The sequence below is a fragment of the Notamacropus eugenii genome, chromosome 5, assembly GCF_028372415.1.
Source record: "Notamacropus eugenii isolate mMacEug1 chromosome 5, mMacEug1.pri_v2, whole genome shotgun sequence".
In the NCBI taxonomy this organism is placed as follows: Eukaryota; Metazoa; Chordata; class Mammalia; order Diprotodontia; family Macropodidae; genus Notamacropus; species Notamacropus eugenii.
Window position 1 is genome coordinate 234531966 of NC_092876.1, and position 12631 is coordinate 234544596.

General features: G+C 38.0%; 1 long non-coding RNA gene across 1 annotated transcript; it reads right to left on the reverse strand.

Annotated features, from left to right (window-relative positions):
• Nucleotides 1-11465: 11465 nt before the first annotated feature.
• Nucleotides 11466-11862, reverse strand: LOC140505872 (uncharacterized). Its single transcript, XR_011967689.1, has 2 exons — nucleotides 11788-11862; nucleotides 11466-11648 (listed from the first exon to the last, which is right to left on the reverse strand). It is a non-coding gene; the product is annotated as an uncharacterized lncRNA (long non-coding RNA).
• Nucleotides 11863-12631: the final 769 nt, after the last annotated feature.

Consider the following 12631-nt stretch of genomic DNA (forward strand, 5'->3'; position numbering starts at 1 on the left):
TCCCATGAATATTGTAGCCAAATTCCAAAGTTTCTGGGTCAAGGAGAAAATAATACAAGCAATCAGAAAGAAACAATTGGAGTATTGTGGAAATACAATCAAGATAACATAGAATCTGGCAGCTTCTACATTAAGGGATCAAAAGATTTGGAATATAATATTACAGAAGTCAAAGGAACTAGGACTAAAAGAAAGAATCACCTACCCAGCAAAGCTGAGTATAATACTTCAAGGGAAAAAAATGGTTATTCAATGAAATAGAGGACTTTCAAGCATTCTGGGTGAAAAAACTAGAACTGAATAGAAAATTTGACTTTCAAACACAAGAATTAAGAGAAACAAGAAAAGATAAACAGGAAAGAGAAATCATAAGGGACTTTCTAAAGCTGAACTGTTTACATTCCTACATGGAAAGATAATATGTGTAACTCTTGAGACTTTTCTCTGTATTTGTGTAGTTGGAAGGATTATACACACACACACACACACACACACACACACACAGGGCACAGGGTGAGTTGAATAGGAAGGGATGCTATCTAAATAAAGTTAAGAGGTGAGAGAAGAATATATTGGGAGGAGAAAGGGAGACATGGAATGGAACAAATTATCTCATGAAAAAACCAACAAAAGGCTTTTTCAATGGAGGGGAAAAGGGGAGAAGTGAGGGTGAAAAGTGAAGCTTACTCTCAGGGGTGTGATAGAAGGAAGGGTAGATTGGGGGAAGGGGCAATCATAATGCATGGTGTTTTGGGGTAGGGGTAGGGGAGAGATGGGGAGAAAATTTGGAACTCAAAATCTTGTGGAAATGAATGTTGAAAATTAAAAAAAATTGGAAAAAAAGGTTGTAGTTTAGATACAAAAACTAAACAATGTGATGTGTGGAAGAAACATCTTAAACATGAAGACATATTTAGAATGGAAATCAGAAGTTTGGACAAAATATTCATTAGCTGAGATTCACCCCACCCTTCTCCAAACAAAAGTCATAACATGCTTTTAGACAAGGGAAAAAATTTAATTCAGTGTTGAGAGGCAAACAAGGGTGCTGGATTTTGTTGAAAAGCTCCAATAAAAAACAGTACTAAAATACATTAACCAAAGGACACAGAATCTACATTTATAAGAGGAAATACTATAACTGTCACAAAATATAAATTTTCTCTTTCAGAACTAGATACACCTGAAGGAGAGATAAAGCAAAAGGATAAATCTAGAACCCAGCTGACTGCTGGTGATGTTAGGTTTGAAAGATTTATGATCTTCTGAAGGAGATACATAATTATAAAAATCTCATGTAACCTTTACAAAAAATAAGGGAACATAAAAGTTCTAAATAATTATAAAAGTCTGGGATAATACTGGGGACACAAGCAAAAGGTATAGGCCTAAATGGAGACTTCATATGTGACAACCACACAAGTGAGTCAGTGAAACACAAAAGTGATAAATATTAAAAAGGAAGAACACCAAATACATTCTTTACGCACAATAACAATGCAAGGAAAAGATACAGATGTCAACGGGGACATCATAACTTTTTCAATAATGAGAGGGTCAAAGAATAACTTTACCAATATAAAGGAGAGTAATAAAGTTGAGATATTATACCAATATTTCTGTATGTAGCTAAAGAAATCCTCAGGGGAAAATTAATGTTTCATAAAGTTCACATCAAAAAAAAAAGGAATCATGAACAGAATACATAATTTAAGACTCAAAAATAAGCTCCAAATAAACACATGAGAACTATTGAAAATGAGGGGAGATATGGAAAAAATGAAAGGCAAAAAATTCTAGCAATGATAAAAGTAAAAGTTGTTTCTTGAAGAGACCAATCCTAAATCTTTAGTTAAACTGATTAAAAAAGGAGAGGATAGTTAAATTACCAGAATAGAAACAAAAGTGAAAAAATAGCGAACAAAAGAAAAAGTATCTGAATCCATTCTACCCAATTATATTTTAGAAAAATGAGGATTTATGAGAAATACAGGATTACTGACAGCAAGATGAAGTACTCAAATTAATCCAATATTACAGAGAGGTCTTAAACTACCCAATATCAGAAAATGAAAATGAAAAATGAGTAAGCCACAAAAGAAAAAGAAATGGAAAAACTCTGGTCTGGATGGATTTACACATCCTTTCTATCAAATGTCTAAAAACCAAGTAGTACATATGTTAAATAATTCTCAAAAATGGACAAAGCAAAAACATTCAGCTGAACTCCTTTGATTAGAAAAATATGATCCTAGCATCTCAGCAATCCAAAGAAAGATAACAATTGTATCAATACCACTGACTGTTGATACAAATGTTATAAACAAAATCTTATCAAAGTGTATAGCAATACAGAAAGATAACCAAATAAAGATAACCTATAACCAAATTGAATTAGCAGGATTCAAGGAAAATTCAACATTAGAAAAACAATATGAGCAAGTTATATCAAAAGATGCATAAAAAGTCTGTTTTAAAAATACAACTGATGTTTTTAAAAAGATCAATAAAGCCCAAGTACAGAAGCACTCCTTTTTTTTAAGGATCTGTACTTTTTAGTGTAACAATGTATCAAGCAGCATAACTTTGATTCATGTCTATAGGGCAGATTTATAATGAGACCTGAATTCATGGTAATTCAGCACTTAGAAGGGTGGCTATGAAATGGCTAATGCTTATACTCCCAGGTAGAAAGCAAAATTTTCTAGCAGTGGACATGGGGCCCCAACCCTGAACTAGGGAGGGTCATTTCTCCTGGGTGGCTTCCATTGCATCATCATGCCACAAATAAAAGGACATTAGACAATATAAGGACAGGGTCAACCAAAGATATTCATGAGAAATGCCATTAAATCTGACCAATATATTTAACAGAATTTAAAAAAAAATAAGCAGAAGTAAGGCCAGAGAGAGGTAGAACCTATAAGTTCCTCTCCTCTGGCTTGTTTTTTTTAAGCCCTCCTGTTTCTAGAATATAGGCCCACAGGAGAATATGCATACACAAACACACACACAAACACATACATACACACAGTTACATACCTCCCACTTAGTCCAATTATAAGTCATACTTCTTAAAGGAGTTGTGGATGTGGCAGACACCAGCTACTGCCACAGTTGAGTTGAATACCTTGGGAAGACCCCTACTACTTCCTTCTAATCTCCTTGAGAGTCCCTAAAATCCCATAGCTGATATATGAAAACTTCTGCCCTCTCATCCAAGGGCTGATTTCACATTAGCTCTTTATTTAGGGATTTTTGTGGCCAGTAAAAAACCCTTGTCAGAGGCGATAGCACTAACATTATTTGAGACAGGGAAACACTAAGCAGCTTTCTCCAAAACACAAGTGTAAAATCAAGGACATTACCTTTCTCCACAATTTTTTTATGTGAATCTGAAAATGTTAGTGCTAGCAAAAAAAATTAAAATGCTAAAGGGGGAATAAGTAAAAAGGAGAAATCAAAGGGAGAACCTTGCTTCAGTGGTAAGAAGGGGTACCATTGATGAATGTTCCTTGGGAGAAGAGAGATTGTCTATAAGAGGAGATTGGGACCTTACAATGGATATAATCTACAGAGATTCAGTTCTTAGAGAAACCACTCATTCTGCCTCAGGAGAAGGGGAATAAGAGCTTCTGGGGCAACTGATATCCAGAAGAGTGGAGAATGGACCCAGAAAAGAGATTTCAAGACAAATGGAGGAAAATGATCATGGTAGAGAGGGAGGAAGATTAATAATGAACTCCACAGTCAAGCACATAGGAAACTTCATACCATGGGGCAATAGCCTCACTGTCACCTGCAGGAATTGGTATTTCTAAGAGTGATGCACAGTAGAAAAAAGGGGGCTAGGGGGCAAAATCTACAACACAACAATATAGAAAATGTTTGGAGTGAACCTAAAATAAGTACCTTAGAAATGTTAATTCCATGAGGAATACAGAGACTAAAGAACCACTAAAGTATAAAGGCCAAGAATCAAAAAATAAAAGTCTAGAATGGACAGAAAGAAAGATAAATCATGAAGAGAATGAGTGAAAGAAGTCTCTTCTCGAAAAAGGCGCAGGAAATCAAATTTAAAAAGTAATCAAAGCAATCAAACAAGTTGAAGGGGAGGAGAGGGCGACTTTACTTGACTAACAGAGGGGGAAAAGAGGGTAAGCACTAATTAGATAAAAACAAGCATGAAAAACTAATACATCAAAGTTACTTATATCTACTTAAAGTCACTTGCTACCAAAGCATATTATATTTTAAATCTATTACATTTGAGAACCCAGAGTGCAAAGTACTATATGAATTGCTCTTGGGTAGGCATATGGAAGATGAAGATGAGGGAAGGGCAGTCCTACTCGCAAGGAGCTACAGCCTGGTTTACAGGAGACAAACACACAAGATTGTTCAACATATTGGAGCTGCAACCTGGCATTTGAATCTTGAATGCCTTGAGCTCTGTCTTGAAGAGTTTAGCTCTTGGAAGGCCTAGTTACAGCTGTCTCCCCAATTACCTCAAAAGGAACTTCTAAGATAGTATTCTAGCTAGACTTTAAATATACAAAGCCAAGTGCAGAGTATGGAATTTTTGTGATAGAGAAACTAATGGCAGGGTAGTTCTCTGTGTGTGAGTATAGTTCTTTGTTGAGCCTATTACTTGAGAAAGTACAGTATTTCAAAGTGCTATCATTAGTATGTTCATAATTGTTTGATGAATCTTGAGGCATGCCTGTACACATTGTGTTTATCTTTAGGGAAAATGAAATGCATGTAAGTGAATATGGAATATTATAATATTCCATTAGCATTTTAGTTATTTAGGAAAGAAAACAAACATGTCTTTCTACAAATAGCCTCTCTGATATTCCACTTTGGCTTGGCACTTTTGCTAATGTGGCTCCCTCTACCTGGAATGCTTGCTGCATTGTATCGATCTACTCAAATCTAATCCCGCACTCTCTTCTGTGCATATGTGTTCATCTCTTCTATTTCCCTATGTCTTGAAAGTGCAGACCATGCTTTTTTCATCTTTATTTGTCCTACAACTCCTAGAAAAGTACTTTGCACATAAGCATTTGTTGAATGAATGAATTGTAAGGGGTTAACTGGGGAATGGGTAGAGTAGTACAGAAATAGAGTTGGCAAAAAAGTTACTTAGAAATTTGAATTGTGAAAATTAGGGGAAACCAGGATGGGATATTTTGAAAAGGACAGAACAATTTTGGTTTTAAAATTATAATCAAAGTTTAAAAATTTTCAGATTTGGGGAATTAATAGAACAACAGCAACAGAACAGTAGTTGAGCCTAAAAAAGCAGAAATATGAAAATATATAAGCTGTAGTATCGCTAGAACAATTTACTGTTAGAGTCTTTCAGTCCAGGTAAGTCTAAGTGATCACTGACTCAACTGATAAGAAGCAGGAGCATATAAGTCTTTCAAAAACATGTTAGTTGTTAGGATAAAAGGGCTTAGGACAGATAACAATGTAAGTGTAGAATTTTTTAGAAAAGTTTGAGGGTAAAGATGGAGTAAGAATACTGTCATTGAATAGGTCAATGACATGTTCGAAATTAAAATAGTTGATCTCAAATTCCTCTGGAGGATTCTGAGTGGCTGAGGGTAAAAAAGGGAGTGATTTCAGAAATGAAGAGTCAGACTGTGCAAATGTATAGAGAGATGGGATGCTGAATGTGGAAAAGACAGAACAGATTAATTTGTCTGGAAAATAGTTTGTATAAAATGCCCTTGAAAGGTATGCTAGAGCCAGGTCATGAAGGGTTATGAAAGACCAGATAAGTTCCTGTTCTGTCTGAGGCACAAAGTAGTCACCAAAGCTTCTTGAATCAGGGAGTGAAATGATCAGTTAGTCTTAAAAACAGGATTACTTTGGTAACTTTGTAGAGGATAAATTTTATAGAAAGAGGAGATACTGGAATCTCAGAGTCCAAGTTAGGGGGTTATTGAAAGAGTACAGATAAGAGGTCATAAGGATGGTGGTCAACGAGCAGAGAGGAGGCAAATCAAAGGATGTTGCAAAGGTAGTATGTACAAGATTTCATAACTGATTGGATGAATATAGCAGATGAGGATGAAAGACTAGTCAAGGATGACTCTGAGGTGAATGAAGAGAGAAAAAAGAGAGACCAGAGCAGCTTTGGGGGGACATTCACAGTTGAAAGCAGGACCTATGAATGAAAAAGAAAGGAAAATGAGAATGATAGGAATAAAATCAGGAGAGAACATTATTAAGGAAACTAAGAGAAAAGAAAACTGTCTCAGAGGAGGTTGATCAAACATGTGAAAAGCTGCCAATAGGTTAATGAAGAATGTCCAACTGAGAAGAAGCTATCAAATATAGCAGTGAAAGGTGTTGGCCTTGTTGGTCTTGCATCTCCCATGAACGTGTTCAGGAGGTTGCAGAAGGGAACATATCCTTGTGAGTTGCTTGTGGTCCACAGGTGGCTCAGGTACCACAGTCTGCTTCCTAAGTTTAGGGTGGTCTTTCTAGATAGGGGAGACAATCTTAATTTTAGGAAAGTGGGAGGAGGCAGAACCTTAAGGCAACTCTTATTTGATGCCAAAAGAAAGCCTCTTTTTAGCCTGTTCTGCTGCAGCAAAATCAACGTGGAGCCCACAATGGTCCTCTGATCTAAGTTTCCCTTGGGGATGGACTAGCCAAGCAGTTTAAGAGATGGCTTCTATTTGGAGTCCACTAATTGACAGCATCCAAGATGTTCATCTCTTGTCCAGAAGTTATGTCTTTAGGGTTTGAAGGGAAAGGTATACAGGGCATTAGAGCAGTGTCTTAAGGCAGAAAGAGGTGTCTGACTCTAAACAATTTCAGGACCTGATAGAGAAGTGTAACTTGGAGTATGAGGCTCCCATAATCCTTCAGAGAAGGTAACTGTTTATCTGTTTCTATCACACCTCTGAAGAATGTTCTAAATTTGACCACACCTCTGCCAAACATCTCTTGGCTCACTTTATTCAAGGTTCTGGTAATTGATTCATTTTTTTTTAAATGAATACGACTATTGAAAAAAATAGAAGAAAATGTAAGGAACCTCATATCCAAAAACAACTGACCTGAGAAACAGATCAAGGTGAAAGAAAATCTAAGATTCAGAGGACTGTCTGAAAGTCATTGCCAAATAATAATAGTGTTTATATAGCGCTTACTCTGTGCCAGGAACTGTACTTTATGTAATCACCTTACAAATATTATTTCATTTGATCTTAATAACAACCCAGGGAGGTAGGTTCTAGTATATTCCAATTTTGAAAATTAGGAAACGGAGGCAAACAGAATTTAAGTAATTTGCCCTGGGTCACACAGCTAATGTCTCAGGTTGGATTTGAACTCAGGTCTTCCTGATTCCAGGCCCAGAACTCTATCCACTGTGTCACGTACCTGCCAAATACAGAGCCAGAATCATATTTCAAGAAATCATGAATGAAAACTGCCCAGACTAAGAACCTTTCATTCTAAGCACTCCAAAAAGATGATTTCCCACGACATGGCTATTCTTATTGCTTTTAGATATATATATCTGAAACCAAACCTAGCAGTTCCATTATTCACTTCAGAATTATAGAATACCAACATCCACAGGTCTAGTTTGTTTCATTGAAGTCACGCATGAGCCTTGAGTACTTCCAACATCTTGTTTTTGGTAAGTGTATTTTTAATAGTGATTCTGTCTCACATGGCTGAAAGAACATTGGCTTTGGAGTCAGAGGACCTGAATTCAAATCTCTCTTCTAATGCTTACTTGCTTATATGACCTTGGAGAAATCACTTATCCTCTTTTGGGCCTCAGTTTCTTCATCGGAGTTTCAAATAAATGGCCTCTGAAGTCCCTTCCAGCTCTGACTTTATGACAGTGTGATCTAGATAATGCTTAGTTTACTGTTGTTCAGTCATGTCTGACTCTTAGTGACCCTGTGGGCCATACTGACTGTAGAGTTTTCTTGGCAAACATCCTGGAGTGGTCTACCATTTCCTTCTCTAGTAAATTAAAGTAAACAGAGGTTAAGTGACTTGCCCAGGGTCACATAGCTAGTAAGTGTCTGAGGTCACATTTGAGTTCAGGTCTTCCTGACTTCTGGCTTAGCACTCTTAACCACTGTGCCACTTAGCTACCTCTCTCACATTCTACTTGCTGATAATATACAATAATTATCTAATTTCCTTAATCTTGAAACAAAGAATTCTTTTAACAGCTGAGAGATAAGTTTCCAAGGAAAACTCTGCTTTTATTAACCTCTGAATGTTGGTGTGTGGTTTTGTAGTCCATTATAAGGTTGCTGTTTGTCCTTCATTCTAGAAGAGGACCATAATGTCAGGGAAGTGATGCCATGACATGCAAGTGAATTGGATTTAAGTCAGGGAGGGCTGTGCAAAATCACCAGCCTCACTTTCTCCTCTGGAGCCATCTGGGTCCAGTAGCCAGATATAGATCAGGATGACTGGAGATGGCCCAGGATGCAGTAGGGGACCATGGCCTTTTCAAGTTAAGGTCTTCAACACATCTCAGCTTGACAAATATTTGAACTATGTGGCCAGACCATCACAGTTGCACTCTCTGAAGCAGAATTTGAATGCTTGGTAGTTTAGTTTGAGAAAGGACCTCAGTGACAGGTATCTTATCCTGCCAGGCAATCTTCAGAATCTTCCTAAGATGGTTCAAATGGAAACAATTCAGTTTCTTGGCATGGTGCTGGTAGACTGTCCAGGTTTCACAGGCATACACCAATGAGATTAGCTCTTTGGCTCTGTAGACTTGAGCCAATCAGGACCCCAAAAGTGACCAAATCAGGCTTGGTCTTGGACCAGAGTGATTTGGGGTTAGCTGTAATGTCCTCTTAACTAGAGACTAAGGTGAAAATACCCAGTTTTCTAAATGACAGTTACAAAACATTGTAAGAGAGGGCTAGCAGGGAAACAATTTTTCTGCTCTTTTGAGTTTCTCTCATTTCGTACTCTAATAACATCCATGTTATGAAAAGTTGTATGACATAACCCTGTTACCAATCAGGTGACTTCAGTCTTGTTGAATGCGTTCCAAATTACTTTACACAGAAAACTGGCATCTCATCATTAACATTTTGAAACTACAATTTTAAAAGAGTGGGTTTACCAAATGCAGAGGCTGGCTGGCTTCTTACCTCATGCTGCCACCACCTATCCTTTCCTCTCTCCCCACAGCTTCTTCAGGGGACTGGAGGTGGGGGGAGGAGGGGGAAGGGAGAGGTGAATAGGATATGCTGAACCTGGATGATATACTTCCAGTTTTCTGGGCATGCTAAAGGTGCCCAGGGTCCAGAGTCATTTCCAATGGGTCCCCCTGCTGCCCCTCCTTCCTCCTTCCTTTGCCAGGTGAGGGAAGGTAAATTTACCAGGTGGGGGAGAGTGACTCAAATTCCCTACCATTTCCAACACTCTTTTCTCTTAATCTGATCTGGGATGAGAGGAGTTAACAGAAAAAGCTGGAGCTGTTTGTAGTCCCTGAATTGAGATACCCTTTTGCCTCTAGTGATGGGAGTGATCGGGATTGCAAGAATCTGCTAAAATGTTTCTTAGCTGTTCAACTTTTCACTGTATCCTCAGTGTGGTCATAGCTGGGTCTAAAAGAAGAAGAATCTTAAGAACTTTTAAAAAATTTCTTACTGAAATAAACTTCCTTTGCTTGTACATCCAAAGTGGGGCATTGGACTTTCCAGACAAGTAAGATGGTACCTCTGGAAAAAGATGCAGTTGGCACCTCCTCCCTTCTCCCCAGTACTGGAGAGCTTCAAGGGGTTTCTGTAAGCCAAATCTGTGGCCATTTTGCAGGAAACTGACTAGTGGGAGTCATGTTACACAAAAGCTTTTCTCTTTAGGTGAGTCAGGAAACAGTTAAGTACTAGTTAACCTGCTTCTTTTTGATCTGGTGGAAAAAGTCCTCCCTTTTCTCCCTTTTATCTCTCCACATTAAGAACATGGCCAGAGTTCCAAAGGGGGTTGGGGGGAGAGGAGAGAGAGAGAGATAGAGGGAGAGGGAGAAGGAGAGGGAGAGGGAGAGAGATAGTTTTTTAGTAACTTCTTTCATTCTAAAAGTTTCCAGACCATTTGCTTTCAAACCCTTTGTTCACACTGCTCATGCAAATAGGTTATGCCTTTCTTTCTGTCCATCCTCCTCTCATTCCTATACGCTAAAACTTTCTTGGTTTTCCCTGTATCTACTTATCCCTCTGGTGGACTTTGAGTAAAGCACCTTTATAACTGCACATATTTCTTTCCAATTCTGATGTGACATTTCTCTTACCCTCCTCTATTTGCCTTTATCCCTTTTCTTTCTCTTTCTCTGCCTTGTCCTCCTGCTCCTCTGAAACTGCTGCAATCAGAGAGTGAAAGGAGAGGGGGAGAGAAAGAGGAAAGAGGCATTCTAAGAAAAGTCCAGCTCCAGCCCTTAGAAGCTTTACTTGCTGGTTGGCTGCATTTTGAAAGGGTGAGGGTTAGTGTTAGAGCCGGATGGGGAGTCGGAGTAGGAGGCGGGCTAAACCTTACAGGGTTTTAGATTACACATATACACTCCCTCTCACCACACAGAGGCAAACATAGATCAGAATGACAGGACAAACAGAGTAATACAGATAATGATGGGGAAATCCAGAAGCTCAGAGAGGCTTGTCAGAAATCCCCTGCACTAATGAGAATATCTTTTTGGTCCTCTAGATTATATTGACTTCAGGCACAAACCTTTCCTTTTCAAAATCCGGAAAATTGAGCCTTTTGCAATTCTGTAAAAGATAACCTAGGAGCAAATTTCGGAGAAGTCCTGCTGAGTCTGACTTGGAGGCTGAGGATCCAGTGGCATGAGGCTGGAAGAGAAGGGGGATCTGGTAGGCTTGGACGTGAGAACTGGGGAGTCCCTCCATGATCCTGGGGTAGGCAAAAACCTCCATATGGAAGGAGAACATATATATATATATATATATATATATATATATATATATATATATATATATATACATATATATATATACACACACACACACACACAGACACACACATATACACATGTATACACATGTATACATATATGTATACATAGCCCCCCAGGTATGCACAGTTCTTACAGGAACTAAATATCAAATTGTATAAATGAGTTGGGTCATAAAAGAAGATCAAACCCTTTGGGGGAATGTGGTGGATTTCTGATTTAAATGCTTATATTTCTTTCCTTTTAACCTAAAATAGCTATTAGAGGGTTTCTGGACAAAGAGATAGGTTGATTTTTAATTTTGGAAATGAGTTAATTTCACATTTTTTCTCCTTTCTTCTCTTGTGTAAAAATAGGACTTTAAAATTATTGCTCCAACTTTGAGAACAGTCAGTTTCTCCCTCACTCCATTCTGCTTTGTTCCTGGGAACAAGTGGAAATGGTTTTTTTAGTATTAATACAATCATTTATCAAGCCACAGGTATCCTCTGTAAGAAAATATATTAGGCATTTGCTTATTGTTTTTTGAGCAATGTACTTCCATCACCAGGAGGCAATAAACTTTCTTCCTCTTGTAAGACTTTCTTCAGAGCTCCTGTTGTCTCACAAATGACAGACCTGAAGCCGAGAGGGCAGAGCAGAACCCACAGTAAGCAGGAGACTTCACCTGCAAAGCAACAAAAAAGTCAACTGTCAAATGTGGAAGGATTGTATAAGTAAGCTCTAAGACCCCTGATCCCTCTGAGAGGCTATGGTTTTGTATGATATAGCAGTATGACGCTTCTTCGTAACCTGTACACTTTTACCTTATTCTTTTTTCCTTAATTATGCTTCCAAATATGTTTCCCACCATCTCCTCCCTTTCATATCTTGCACTGAATTTACCAGTTATCATTGTATGCTAACTTGGAGGGTCTTATCAAGTTTTTCACAGAATTTCTCAATTTCTGCCAGCCTGCTCTTGTGTTCTGATTGTGACGTCAAAAGAAAGTGATAAAGGTACTTAACGGGGTGACTGGACTGACCCTCTGTGGAGAAATGATTTCAATCTCTGTTATTGAAGGGAATTTCCAAATTGATACCCTCACCATCCTTGAGAGAGGGAAAAGTTTGGAAAAGTCACTATGGAGATTGGAATAGTGAATCAATTAGGGATGTCTTGCCACAGGGAGGGCCCAGTTTCAACAATGTAATATAAATTTATAGTAAACCCAGTTACTAGAGTTTCATGATTTCTTCCAGCTTCATTCAGCAGCAGGAAAGTAAGAGTGAAGGGAGCAAATTGGGAGTAATCCCAGACTGAGGCTTGGGAAGGTGAAACTGATGAAATGATAAGCAAAGGATTTGAGAGAAAAGGGCTGTGTTGAGTTGAACTGATTCACTAAGGGATCAAGATGGGCATAGAAGGAGATTGTTGAGATTTTTGTTCTTAAAGGAAAGTAAATATGTAAAGCCTTCTGGATTAAACAGCAAGATACGTCTAAATCTTGTCTTTATAGAAAGAATAAAACAATGACAAGTTTGGCTGAGAAGACTGACAATATGGCCAACTACCATTCAAAAATTCTTGTTAAAAATATTGAGGACAGTATAATTACACTCAAATCTTTTGACACGGAAAAATTGCCTAGATTATTTTGCAAATGTAAC